The sequence below is a fragment of the Myotis myotis genome, unplaced genomic scaffold (genome assembly GCF_014108235.1).
Source record: "Myotis myotis isolate mMyoMyo1 unplaced genomic scaffold, mMyoMyo1.p scaffold_m19_p_8, whole genome shotgun sequence".
Taxonomy (NCBI): domain Eukaryota; kingdom Metazoa; phylum Chordata; class Mammalia; order Chiroptera; family Vespertilionidae; genus Myotis; species Myotis myotis.
In genome coordinates this window covers 51169814-51183927 of record NW_023416390.1, presented here as the reverse complement: position 1 = coordinate 51183927, position 14114 = coordinate 51169814, and the positions used below count along the sequence as shown (strand labels likewise).

The following is a 14114-nucleotide window of genomic DNA, read 5'->3' as shown; positions in this document are numbered from 1 at the left end:
CTTTTACTAAATTCTATCAGTAAGTCATGAGGTCAGCCCAGATTAAAGATTAAAAAAAATAGCTTCCATCTCTTAATTGTCCTGTATTCCATCATTGTCCTGTATTGACTTTAACCCTTCAACATCCCCTCAGTCACAGTGCAAAATACATGAATATAGGGAGGAGAAAAAGATTGTGACAATGTTTATAATTAAACCACAGTAAATTTGATAAGAACATATTAAAAATCCAAATTCAAATATATTTTATAACTATTTAAAATGCACCACTTATTAACATTGAACTTTTTGTTTTATGATTAGTCAAAATTGAAGTTATATGCTAGAAATGAATATATATTAAACAGTTTAGGTAATTACCTATTTGCTGAGGTGAATTGATTTTATGTCACATAATCTCACGGTCTTCAAAAAGGCTTATTGTGTTCATAGGAGCATGTGGTGGCATGCTTGAAGATACATAAATTCCCATGATAAATTAGACACATCTTCCTAAAGGGTAAATTTTGCTCTCAGAATAATAGGAAAAATAATATTACAAGAAAGTATTTAAATATCACATAAATTATTATACAATTTTCATGATTTTAATGATTAAGTAAGGCTTCAGTGGTATTTCATGTTTTGGCACCTCAGGCTCTGATTTGCTGTTTTCAACCTTCTTGGCCATTAAGAATGCTTTGCTGTAAAATGTGAGAAAAGTTATCATAATTTATGTGTCCTGAGAGTTTATATCAGGATCCTATGTTTTTGCAGAAAAGTTAGGAGATGATATACTTGTTTGATCTGCTAGTCACTTTATTTACTTGTGCAATGTTAATAATGTATTTTAAAAACTATACAAATGTATCTCAATGGTATAGTAAAAATAGGAGTAAGGTAAAATTTAGAGAACCAAGTTTGTTCTTCTGAATGAACTCTGGACTGGTTACTGAAGAGTGGGCTTAGGTATCCTCATCTAGTCAATGAGAGCACTAGTGCTGGAACAATATACCTTAGAAAGGATAAATTTAAATGCTCTATAAAAATCCAAAGAAAGTGTGACTGATAATTATGTTTTTACTAAATAGATTCATCAGCATTATGGCTTCTGATCAACATGTATACTACATATTCCGTGAAAAAAAATATTGCCTAAATAGTACCTAGATTTTTGTATCATAGGTACTATCACTTATTCTGGATGATATAAAACTTTTTAAAATGGGATTTATATCAAAATTACAAGACAACATTTCAGACCAGTTTAAGACTTAGAATCTTTGAGTACTGGAGTTGGTTTTCAGAACCACGGACAGAGTTACAGCGTTGCTGCAGTAGCAGCTAATGAAAGGCTTTGGAATATCAAAATACTCGGGAGAATTTTAAGTTACATACCTGTCCCCAAATTTAAACGGTATTGTAAAAAAGTGAAAGACTATCTTTTTATTTCAAAAATTAAAAGTGAACCAGGGCTTCACAATTTACCATAAAAAAGTAATTTAAAAATATATTATTGAGTACATAGTAAATATTCTCAGTTAACTAGCGTTATTTACCAAACGCATTCTCATTATAACTTAAGTTTTCTCTAATCCCCCCAATAGGGTATAACTACCTGCTATAGAATACAACAATTATCAAATTTCACATAGGGTGTAATTTGATATCTGTATGCTTTGAAGTCATTAAAAGCTGGGACTGATTAAAGATTTTCTATTATTTTTTTTTTAGTAATTTCATCGTCCTGTATTGACTTTAACCCTTCAACATCCCCCCAAATAAAAACAATAACAGCATAATTCAGAATTTCTCTAGAAACAAGAACTTATACAACTTCTCCTCAAAGAGGTACCCAGTAAAGACAAATTTGACATACAGAATTACTTTATAGTAGTTACATGATACTCATTCAGGTTGTAAAGAAAGTTAAATAAGTCTTAAGGTAAGAATGAAGCTATTTTTTTTAAGCTTGTTGTAATTGATTTTAGAGAGAAAGGAAGGGAGAGAGAGAAACATCAATGTGAGAGAGAAATTTTGAGGGGTTGCCTCCTGTATGACCAGGTGAGATGGTGCTTAACCAAGTGAGTCACACCAGCCAGGACTACATTTGAAGCATGAAGGTTTTAATGATGTATGAAAAGCTTCCATTTAAATATAAGGTAAGTAAATTTAACTAAATAAAAAAAACCCAAAATCCTAAAAGTAGGATTACATATTTTAAAAATTAATACTCTAATGCTTCTTAAATGTTTAATTTACAATTAATTTTAAGGTAGTTTATCTCAAATACAGTGGAATTATGAGCTATACACCACTTAAACCTGCAAGATGTGCCATTGCCAAATGATCTTGAATATGGTTCCACTTTTGGCCAGGAGATGGCGCTGTCATGTAAGACGCTGCCTTATATTTATTTATATATTTATTCATTTCAATTTAGCATGCTGCTTTCTAACAGACAGTGGATACCATCGAGTGAGTGTCAGAACGGAACGCTAAGGCAGAAACAGAGAGGATGCTGTGGTCATCCTTTCTTGTTTTTTATTTTTTAGTGATGATGGAACACATATAAGATTTTGCTTTCTGCTTTAGTCAAAATTCTGAAGAACTGCTTTGGAGACTCTTCAACACACATATGGATTCTGTGCTATGATTTACAATTACCTTTATTTCAGGTAAGCCAACATGATTCTATCTTTGACCTATCAAAGAATTGTTATCTATGTTAATGAAAACATTGAAAGCAAGATGTGTGCTTTGTAAACTTAGATTCAGATCTAGAGGATTTAAAAGCTCTAATTCTAGCTGTGCTGGGTTTTTAAATCTTCCTAGACTGAAATGAACTCCAACGCTAGCATGCTGTATTTTAATGATCCTTCCGTTTTCTGGCCTTTAGTGTCCATCTGTGCCATTCGTGTGTGCCTTTTGAAGGTAAAGCTTTCAAAGTGAAAGATGGGTCTGCCTCCTTCCTTCACTTTGAAATAGGGAAATACTGCTCCTTAATGCGGTGAACAAATTGCAGAGATGTAATGAAGCAGATTAACATGGCAGTGGCTTTGCTGAAGCCCGGAGCGGAGCCTTCTGATAGCAGCCTCAGAGGCATGCCAACATCCTGAGCCTAAGGGCCTTCTGAACATTTCCTGCCGGTAATGATGCTATGGCTTATTTGTTTTTGTTTGTTATTTTCCTTTATAGAAAAAAAAATATGTAAGTCTTTCTTCCACATCAATGGAAGATTTATGTAATGTGTTTAATAGACTTGGAATGATAATACAGACCTTCCCTCTCCCTCCGGTATGGATGTAAGGAGTAGACTGAAAACAAATTAATTGCTGAGAAATGGATTTTCCTCTGATCTTCGTGGCTTTGTGAGGATAGGACTGTGGCCATTAAAAATAGTCGATATTGTATAAGGTGTTCACATTTTAAATTATTTTTGATCATGTGACTTTAGCTGTGCTAAAGAGTGGAATGACTCAGGAGCTAGAAATTGCATGCAACAGCCCTGTTTTTTTTCTGCTTCTTCCTCATGCCTTCCCTTCAATCCTCTTTTTATTGTTATCAAATTAATAGGAAGAAATCAATAAAAGAGTCCTGCATTTAAAAGTTGCAATTGCCATTTAGATCAGTTTTAAATGAAATTGTAAAATATTTTGTAAAATTGTTTTTAAAATCCTCATTCTCTCCTCGGAAAGAGATGTGTGTGTGTGGGGGGGGGGGGAGGGTAGGGGTACAGGAAGTGGCAGGTGGTGGGGGTGCATCAGGATGTTTCTATCTCACTCAGCATTTTCCTATAAAGAGGTAACTCTGCTGTGTCAGAGGCTGTGAAAGCTATGGGGAATGATTTTATAGAATGGTTTGAACCACCAAGAAAAAGAAATCCATTCTTTTGATATGTGGGATCTATAGAGAGATTTAAGTCCCATGTGTTTCTATATGCATGGGCATGTTTAGAATCACAGATCTCTAGCATTTATCTATGTCATCATTTAAAGAATAACAACTGTGGCTGTGAGGTTAAGTTAATTTCCTAGAGCTACACATTAAATTAGAATCAGAGGCAAGACTAGAACACTGGTTGGCAGTTTTCAGTGTCTTTCATAGCAGTAACTCCATTTACCTCTGGTGTGAATCCAAGGGGCATATAGCAGGTGTATGAAATAGACGGTGTGTGTGTGTGTGTGTGTGTGTGTGTGTGTGTGTGTGTGTGTAAATTGTATGAAGTAGAGTTTCAGTGCACATGCTACTCAATACATATTTTATGTAGTGTTCAATTTTCTCAGGCCTCTGACAAAGCATCCAAGAAAACAAAAATAATGTTATGGAGACTCCCTGTTTCTTAGTATTCTCCTCTCCTCATTTGATGAGGTATACAAGTCTACTCTATGCCCATGAATGACATGCATGGTCACTTATTAACTCATGACTCTATTCCTCCTACCTAACAGAACAAAATGTGCATGCTCATTAGTCTATCCACCCTTACAAGAACATCATCTTGTGCCCTGTCCTTCCATATGTTTTTTTTTTTTTTTCACTTACTGGGCCTAGGCTACTTCTTTAATGTCTTGAGAAGGAAAATAAATTCCAATGCGGCACTCCCACATACAATATATATGGAGTGCCACACACCTACCAAGAAGTGTCCACTGTAGCGACTAAGACATACACAGAGGCATGTGTTTTACCTCATGGAGTTTGACATGGAGATGTGCATGAACAGGTAGTACTGTAGTTTGAAATATTATAAACATAAAAATGAAGATGAGAAAGTAATGGGGCAGGTATGTGAATACCCGTCTTGTACCAGGCACTGTGTTATGCCTGAGAGTCACAATAAGCCAACATTCACCATTTCTGTGCATGAGGAGCTCAGAGCCCAGAGAAAATCATTTTAAGAGGATATGACAGTTGAATTAGACCTTTAAGAGTGAGTTGAGTATAAACAAATAAAAATAGAAACAGGGGTTCAGACTGAGGATTAAATAAGAAAAGAGAAAAATGAAAAGTAATTTTAGGTTTTAAGACTTTTGCCAGTGAAAGAAAAGAGATAACTTTTTTTTTTTAAATTGAGGAGCAATGTACTGTTGAGGAAAATTTGATTTTAGGTAGGATTGGAGAAACCTCAGACCCTTTATCGAGTAAGGTTATTAAGTCAGAAAAGAAACATTTGTAAAACAAAGAGAAAAAATAAATTGTAATCCAATAGGAGATAAGAGAGATAAGGTTCAAGAATGTTTTTACTTTGAGATATGAAGAAGTAAGAGCTGATATAAAATAAGATGATGTAAGGTGCCCTGTTCTTGGAAATTAAATCTTTGTCTATAAGATAAATATCATATATATATATATATATATATATATATATATATATATATATATTCCCAGAAAAGGGTATTTGTGAAATATGGACTTTCTGGAATAAATAAAAAACACACTTTTCAGCAGAACACACTTTTGCCATATTAATCCTTGATGTTGAAACTAACAATACTGTTTCACATTATGCTTATTGTACATACTTTAGTTATCCATTTTTTTTATCCAGAATGACCTGTTTAAAAGTAGTTTCTCTTTTAAGTTTGCATAGGATCGGACCAATACATACCTAGTATGAGTATCTACTTTGATTATTAAGGTCTAGTTTGCCAGCATCTGCATCAATTATGCAAACTCTGGCCTTTTCCTCCCTCAGTTTCATTAGTACTTTGACAAGGATTTGGGTAAAGAGAGAAGAAAGTTTTACCTCATGGAGTTTGACATGGAGATGTGCATGAACAGATAGTACTGTAGTTTGAAATATTATAAACATAAAAATGAAGATGAGAAAGTAATGGGGCAGGTATGTGAATACCCGTCTTGTACCAGGCACTGTGTTATGCCTGAGAGTCACAATAAGCCAACATTCACCATTTCTGTGCATGAGGAGCTCAGAGCCCAGAGAAAATCATTTTAAGAGGATATGACAGTTGAATTAGACCTTTAAGAGTGAGCTGAGTATAAACAAATAAAAATAGAAACAGGGGCTCAGACTGAGGATTAAATAAGAAAAGAGAAAAATGAAAAGTAATTTTAGGTTTTAAGACTTTTGCCAGTGAAAGAAAAAGAGATAACTTTTTTTAAGTTGCTTATTTCAGGCACCAAGGTAAGACAAGCAAATACAAGAAAATAGGGAACTATAGGACATCACATAGAATGTCACACGCTTCCTTCCCTAAACTCCTTTATGCAGCTTCCTATCAGAAGTTCTCACTTCTTTAATGGTGCCAGAATCCTCTTGCACGTTCCCGAGAGCCAACTTCTAGCATTCCCTTGCACTCACATGCCGTGTAATGGCAATATGAGGCCTTGAAGAGGCGCAGGCATGATGAAGAATCCCATTCTTCACAGGGACGCCTGTGAAGTAATTGCTTTCTCAGTTCAAATGGACTCAGTTCCGGTCAGGATTGGTTGAGTAGAAATAACACTTCCTTGTCTCTATACCTGATTCTATTGAGCTGTGTGGTGAGCCTGACAGTTTAAGGAAAGAAGGGCAGAAGTAAGCATTTAGGTGGCAGTGCAGATACAGATAAAGATACAGATACCCCCTTTTCCTCACCTCAGGGCTGACTGGGGGCAACATTATAAAGGCAGACGTCAGTGTCCTCTTCTTCCCTCTTCTCTAGATGCCCTCATAACTGTCTCACTCAACTGCTAAGCCTTAAATGAGATGATCTAGCTTCAGTTCCCAGCCATAGATTTTATTTGTGTTTATTTTTATTCTGTTGTGATTAGGAAATTTCGGGCCATGGTTGCCAGCTGGAGAACCCTTATCCATTTCAGAACTTGGTGTTTATTTGTCTCCATCCTTTCTGGACCATCAGTGTGGCTACTTCGAAGGCTGATGAGGTAGCTGATGATCTGAAACAGAAACATTAACTCAAGTTTAATCCCATTGACAGCTGTTGTGCTGTCACAACTACACTAGAGGTTGGTACTAGAGGTTTTGAGGTGTCTGATCACCATGCCACAAATCAGGCTCACCACTTCTCAGCTCAGAGCACTTTCAAAGGGATTAAATTCTATGTTTGGTTTTGTTGATTCTCTTTAAAAAATATTTATTTTAGCCCTAACCGGTTTGGCTCAGTGGATAGTGTGTCAGCCTGTAGACTCAAGGGTCCCAGGTTCGATTCTGGTCAAGGGCATGTACCTTGGTTGCTGGCACATCCCCAGTAGGGAGTGTGCTAGAGGCAGCTGATCAATGTTTCTCTCTCACCGATGTTTCTAACTCTCTATCCCTCTCCCTTCCTCTCTGTAAAAAACCAATAAAATATATTTAAAAAAATATTTATTTTATAATTTTACTAGAGGCCCAGTGTACACGAAATCATGCATGAGTAGCTTGCTTTTGCTTGCCTCAGCTAGGAGCCCCGCCCACCACTGCTTGTAGCTTGTGCCCCACCCTCCACTGCTTGTAGCTCTCCCTGCTAGTAGCTCGCGCCCCACCCAGTCCGCTGCGAGAGCCACTGCTCATTTGGTCACGACGGACTTATGGCATGACAGCCACAGGCCTTTTATATAAGAGATAATAGGTCATAGAAAACACAAAGCAGGCCTCAGAATAATATATCTCAGATTTCTACTCTAAGTAAACATGCTACAAGGTATACATTAAGGACTTCTAAAATTCCTATTGAAAATTTTGCTAACAAAAGTCACAAATACTATTTTTTATTATTGAATTTTTAAAGAAAGAAAGGAGGAAAGAGAAAGAAAAATTGACGTTACAAAGATCAAACCCACAACATGGATATGTGCCTTGACTGGGAATCAAACCTGTCACCTTTTGATGTATGAGATGATGCTCCAATCAACAGGGCACAAATACTTTTAACATCAATTCCAGACCACTTTCAGATGTTGTCAGTAGATGGGAAAAAATCCCACTTCTTTTCTTGATTTTATCACTTTTTGCTCTATAACTTATTAATGCAGATTATTCAGGGTGCTTTAAATATTGATGAGAGTTACAAACAAGTTTATTTCAAAGGGAACCCTTAGGAAAAAAATTAAGAGATTTTAATAAACATGTTAAATTTTTAAATACTGTGGTTTGGATTTTTCCAACAGCTACTTCACATGTCTATTATCTTTAGAATTCAAATTTAATATGATCTATATTTTGTTTAAACATAGTAATGGTAAGATTTTTGAGAAAAAGTGGTTTGTTTATGTTGGTGGAAGATCTTGCTTTAGGATTCATAAAAGAAGAGTCACAATGCCTATGAAAGCAAATAAGATCTTTAATCTTCAAAATTGTAATATTGATTTTACGTATTGATTTTAAGGTACATTATAATTGTCATATTGATTTTAAGGTACATTATAATTATATATATTTTTTGATAATGATGATGAATATCATTGGTAAAATACTGATGCCTATTGACATATTATTTCTATGTAGGGAAAGATGGCCTGCATTAGAAACATGAAATGAAATTATATTAAAACTCAAACGCAAAAGCTACTAGTTTATCTCCCTGCAATATTTACACGTTAGTGTCATCTTCCCCTTACTGCATTTGGGCTTAGAGAAATCAGAGGTGGGTGGAAGCAGAGGTGAAGGTGGAGTTTGTAAATTTTTCCTGGTAATATTCCATTAAACATTATCTTTTCTATTTGCACATTGCCAAAGGAACTGCATGAGTGGATCTTGGACACAGGGGCTGAGGTATCAAATGTGTGTGCAAAAAAACAACAAAACAAAACAACCTCACAGTGAGAAGTGGAGCCAGGCTGGAAGAGAAGGGGGCAGGCCAACAGCTAGGGGTAAGGGTCCCTGAGCTGGCTCTCCCAGCTCACCCGCATTCCAGTGCAGAATTCAACTAGTTCGAGAAGCCTAAATGTAAACATGGCCTTCCAGGGTTTTATAAAATTAATTTGTCAAATTAAGAAGGTCGATCATACATTACTTCAGAGTTCGTTAGCTTGGTTCATAATTTTTAATTATTTAAATGTGTGTCAGCCTCCATTTGTCCTTTAGCCACAAGATTTTCATTTGGAAGAAAATATAATTACTAACTGAATTAATAATAATAAAAAAAGTCTTCAAACAAAGGCCTTTTGTTATTTGAAGAAATGGTTTAAGAATCATGATTATTTAAGTATATTTTGTCACAATGTGTTAAAAGATTTTTGAGTGCAAGAAAATTATTATTTTAATTAACTGTTTGTTTCTACTTGCCAAAAATTAATTTTGTACTGGAATAAAATGATCTTAGGAAGCAATCACCCTCAAAAAGAGCTTTTAATTGTTTGAATCATTGTTGTACTTAACAATGATTAAGTCTTGTATAAGTATCTAGGATCAGTTGGGATTTTAATACACTTTCAGCATGAGCATGTCTTCATGGCATTAATAAATAAAAATGCAATTATGCCTTGCTACATTTTGTGTGGGTGATATGTATGAGAAGATGACAATGGAACATCAAAATCTTGATGAGGCTCATATGAAAGATGATGGATTGGTTTGAATATCATGATAAATTTATGATAAGGTTGTGATGAGATGATTGATGTAAAAAGTGAAATATCTAAGGCATGACGCAAGCCAGTCAGGGACCAATTGTAGTATCTTTATCAACCCAGCATTACCAGCTAGGATGTTTTCTTCCTTTTCTGTGTCCCCTGGATTGAGCCACTGTCATGGTCCAGAAATTGCCAGGCAGTTAGGATGTGCCAGAGAAGTGTTCAGACTTATACTGCCTATTTCCCGGTCTCAGAAGACTGGGAAACCTAGTTGTAGACAGAGTGACTATGAAGTGTATGATCTATTCTAAACGACAGTGTAGTTTGTCAATAATTTCTGTAGACAACTGGAGTGAAACAGGACTGTCCCTGACAAACTGTGATATATGGTCACCCTATTTCTAAGAAGATGTAAGTTGGTTTTGTCTATATTCCTTCTTAGTGGGACCCCTGTGTCTTCTCTGTGTCCTTTCTAATCTTCATATTCAAATTTTTTGTCTCATTTAAATACCTGGTAGTCAAAAAATCTTTCTTCCATGAAGTTCATGAAATTCTTCATGACATGACATGGGCTTTGAGAGTGCCACTTTGATTTGCATAATACATAGCCAATTGATTTGTGATGACATCACTGACAGACCACTTGTAGCTTATATCAAGGGTTAGCAAACTATGGCCTTCTATTGACTCTTTTCTTTAAAATAGTTGGAAAATAAAGAATAGTTCATGACATAAAAATTACATGAAAATTGAAGTTTGGTGTCGATTAAGTAAAGTTTTATTGGAATATCCATGCCCATTTCTTCATGTACTGTTTGTAGCTATTTTCATGCTATTGCAACAGAGTTTCTTAATTGCAATGAAGGCCATATGGCTCACAAAGCTGAAAACACTTATTAAATGGCCCTTTTACAAACAGGGTTGCAGTCCTCTAGCCTTTATGCTCACATTGCTGTATAATTGCAAAGTATATATGTTTGGAAGTATTTAACTTTCTAGATGAATGATCTCATACAATGAAATGTATAGATATAGCTATACTACAGATATAATCTATTAATGTTACCCTTTTTAGTTGATTCTTTTAGCTTTTCTAAGTATATAATTATGGTAAACATATATACTCTTTTACAATACTTACCTTTAATCAATGTTTCCTCTACTTACTTCTAATCAATATTTTCTCCTAGTTACATTGGCATATTTTTCTGGAAAAAAATCAATAGTAAAAATTTCTATCTTTTCCCTAACTTTTGATATAAACATTTATAACATTTCATCACTAAACTATATTTATATCAGTATTCATAGTGATATAACTATACTGACGTAAATTTAATTTGGGACAGATTTTATCATGTAAGGAGTTTCCTTTTATTTCTCATAACAGAGAACATTTATTCTATTATTATTATTGTTATTATTAATCCTCACCTGAGGATATATTTCTATTAATTTTTAAAGAGAGCAGAAGAGAGAGGGAAAGACAGAGAGAAACATTGATATGAGAGAGATACATCAATTGGTTGCCTCCTACATGCCTCCTACATGGCCTGGGCCAGGAAGGAGCCAGCAACCACAGTACATGTCCTTGACCTGAATCGAATCTGGGACTCTTTAGTCTGCAGGCCAACGCTCTAGCCACTGAGCCAAACTGACTAGGGCTAAGATTTCTCTTTTGGGATGAAACTTAATATAGCTATATTATGCAACAATGGTTTCAGTAATTTTGAAGTTTAGGGTCCAGTGGCCTACAGAAAATAAAAGCTAATCAAGGCAGGGACTATGTAGGTTCGGCAGCCAGGACTGAATCCTAGGAAGTGAGGAATTATTTCCTGAATTCAGTTGCCTTCATGGGGAGCAGTATTCCTATTCTTTGTCTGGCATGGCCATCTGCACCTGCTGTAAGCTGGGCACAGATTTTGCCATCTGGTGGACATCTCAGAAATATTGGTGAAATCTTCAGTGTCCTACTACTGCTACCAAACATATTCTTCTTCCAGCCCTTGCCACGGTGTCCCATTGAGAATATGATGTTTGATGGGCACATCTTGCATTTATTTCTGAACTATAATGATCATCCTTGAGCCTGCAATTCTGCAAAATTCGACTTTTCTTTAATCTGCTCCTGCTGGACTGTATCTAAAAAAGACACTTATGGCATTGCAGTTGTTTCTTCCTAGTTTCCAACAATGATATGCATTTTCCCTTCTCAACTCATTCAAGAGTACAAATGTTATTTTCACTTGCATCAGGGACATGAGAGGGTGAATTAGAAGGAGAGGGATAAAATGTCTGTGATCAAAGGACTATTTTACCCCAAAGTAAATGCCTTCACATCCTAAGATTATTCATGAATAAAAGAAAGAGATATAATAGAAGTATTTGGTGTTGCTAATAAATATGTGTTTTTATTTACTTAATAGAAAACAATTCTCATTTTTATCTTTCAGTTCAAATACTTTTTGTTCCCTTTAAAAATCTCATAGCTTGTTCTATCCTTTATAGATAAAAAATTATTACCAGTGAAAATAAGTCAGAAAATCAGAGCCCTGGTCCCAGATCTGACAATAACTACCTCAACTCTTAAATTCCATAAGCTTTTATTTTATCACCATTAAAATGAAAGAAATGGACAAGATTCTCTCTAAAGTCTTAGCTCGATGTTTCTTCTAGTGCACATTAATACCATCATTGTTGATGCTATCCATGTTTAAAAACTGTAGAGTAAATCAACAAGAAAGGATGAGGTTATTGCTTCATTTAAAAGACAAAAGATTGCTCAAAACTCCAGTTCTGAATTGTTAGTAAAATAGAACAGTTCCAGCAGTGGGCAAACTACGGCCCGGGGGGCCGGATCCGGCCAGTTGGAAATGAATAAAACTAAAAAAAAAAAAAAAAAAGACCGTACCCTTTTATGTAATGATGTTTACTTTGAATTTATCTTAGTTCACACAAACACTCCATCCATGCTTTTGTTCCGGCCCTCCGGTCCAGTTTAAGAACCCATTGTGGCCCTCTAGTCAAAAAGTTTGCCCACCCCTGCACTAGATAGATATCAGTGTGCTTATAGATATCAATAGTTTAACCTTTGGTTTGCATTGTAAACTTTCTCTGTGTTATTAATTTTGTATTATTTGTGAAAATAAAATAGACTAACTATCTTAGTGGTGGTGTTGTAGAAGACTGAAGAAACCCAAGCGACGCTTAGAGAAATGGAGTTACACAGCTTTATTACGCCAGCGGTCTCAGAAAAGTTGCCTCCAAAGTCTGAGCAAACCAACATGGTGGAAGCTCTTCTTTTATCCCCTTTGGTTTCTCTGTCCCTCAAATATGGTTGGAGCTTCTGGACCTTTCATGGGCTTTGCATGGGGGCCTTGAGGCCATATCTAAGGGCCTGGCCTGGCGCCAGCGCTGATAACCCCTCCGGGGTTTGTGTATTGTTCATGGTTTATGGCCTCTGTGAAATGTGAGCATTTAGGTAACAGGTCTTGCAAGACCAGATAGGGGAGAAAGGGGCAGTGACTTAATTATAGGTTATCAAGAATGCACATTAGGTTACTGGCACAGATTCAGATTGCTAGCTCCCTCCCGCGCCCCCCCCCCCCCAAAAAAAAAAACAAAAAAAAAAACACATCAGGGATACATTGGAATTAGCCTTTTAGCCTTCTCAGAGGGTAAAGTGAGAGTGATTCAGAGAATGCTCCACATGGACCTTTTTGCAGAAAATTATCTCTAACAGAGAAGATTGCTGTAGTTCTACCACTTCCTCTCATACCTTGCCTGAGCAGCCCATCATTTCAGTCACTCTGCATCACTGTGTAATGATATTGAATGTGTTTTAATTGTTTGAAAAATAGAAAAGGCATGATCTTTCAATCATTCTAAAGTGTTGGTTTGTTGCCGGGAGCCGGTCCATGCTTGCTGTTTCAAGGGAACTGGCATATATGGCATACTGTTCTTAATATGTTTGTTCACCTTCTTGGCACTATGTGTTTTAACCAAGGTCTCTGAGAAAGGTTGTTTCCCCAGGTAGGGATTTTCCCCTGAAGTTAGGGAGGGAATAAAACCTCTTAACTAAGTGCCAGGTGGGTAATTAATCACTTTAACTACGAACAATCATGCTTAAGCTACATAATCTTTACTCCCTGGAATGGAGATAAGAAACGCCCTAACCTTTGAAATAGAGATTGATAGGATTGGAATCAACTGGTATAAATACAGATGTAAGAAGACAGAACGAGGAGAGACAGAACCTAGGCACAGAACCCACACAGAACGTTCTCTAGAGACAGAAGAACTTCGCTGGAGAGAACATGGCAAAAGATCCTGGACAGAAACTGGCCTCAGAACCTAGAGACAGAACCTAGCGAGAGAACATGGCAAAAGATCCTGGACTGAACCTGACTATAGAACATGGCAAGAGAACCTGACTAGAACCTGGTGACTGAACCTGGCTGGAGAACCTGGACAGAACCTGGCTGGAGATCCTAAGCAGAACCTCTCTGGAGATCCAGACCAGAACTTGGCTGGAGATCCTGGCTAGAGATCCTGGCTAGGGTGCTGATCAACTGAACTCCGTCTCCGTGTCATTCCTTCTTCGCCGACTCCATCCACAC

The 14114-nt window shown here is 36.3% G+C and overlaps 1 protein-coding gene across 1 annotated transcript in view; it reads left to right on the top strand.

Moving 5' to 3' along the window:
• The first annotated feature begins 2458 nt into the window (after positions 1-2458).
• The window catches only part of SCN2A (sodium voltage-gated channel alpha subunit 2), a 127114-nt gene continuing 115458 nt past the window's right edge, over positions 2459-14114 (top strand). The window contains exon 1 of the mRNA XM_036320464.1: positions 2459-2657. The gene's annotated coding sequence lies outside the window, so the exon portion shown is untranslated. The remainder of the gene's footprint in view (positions 2658-14114) is intronic.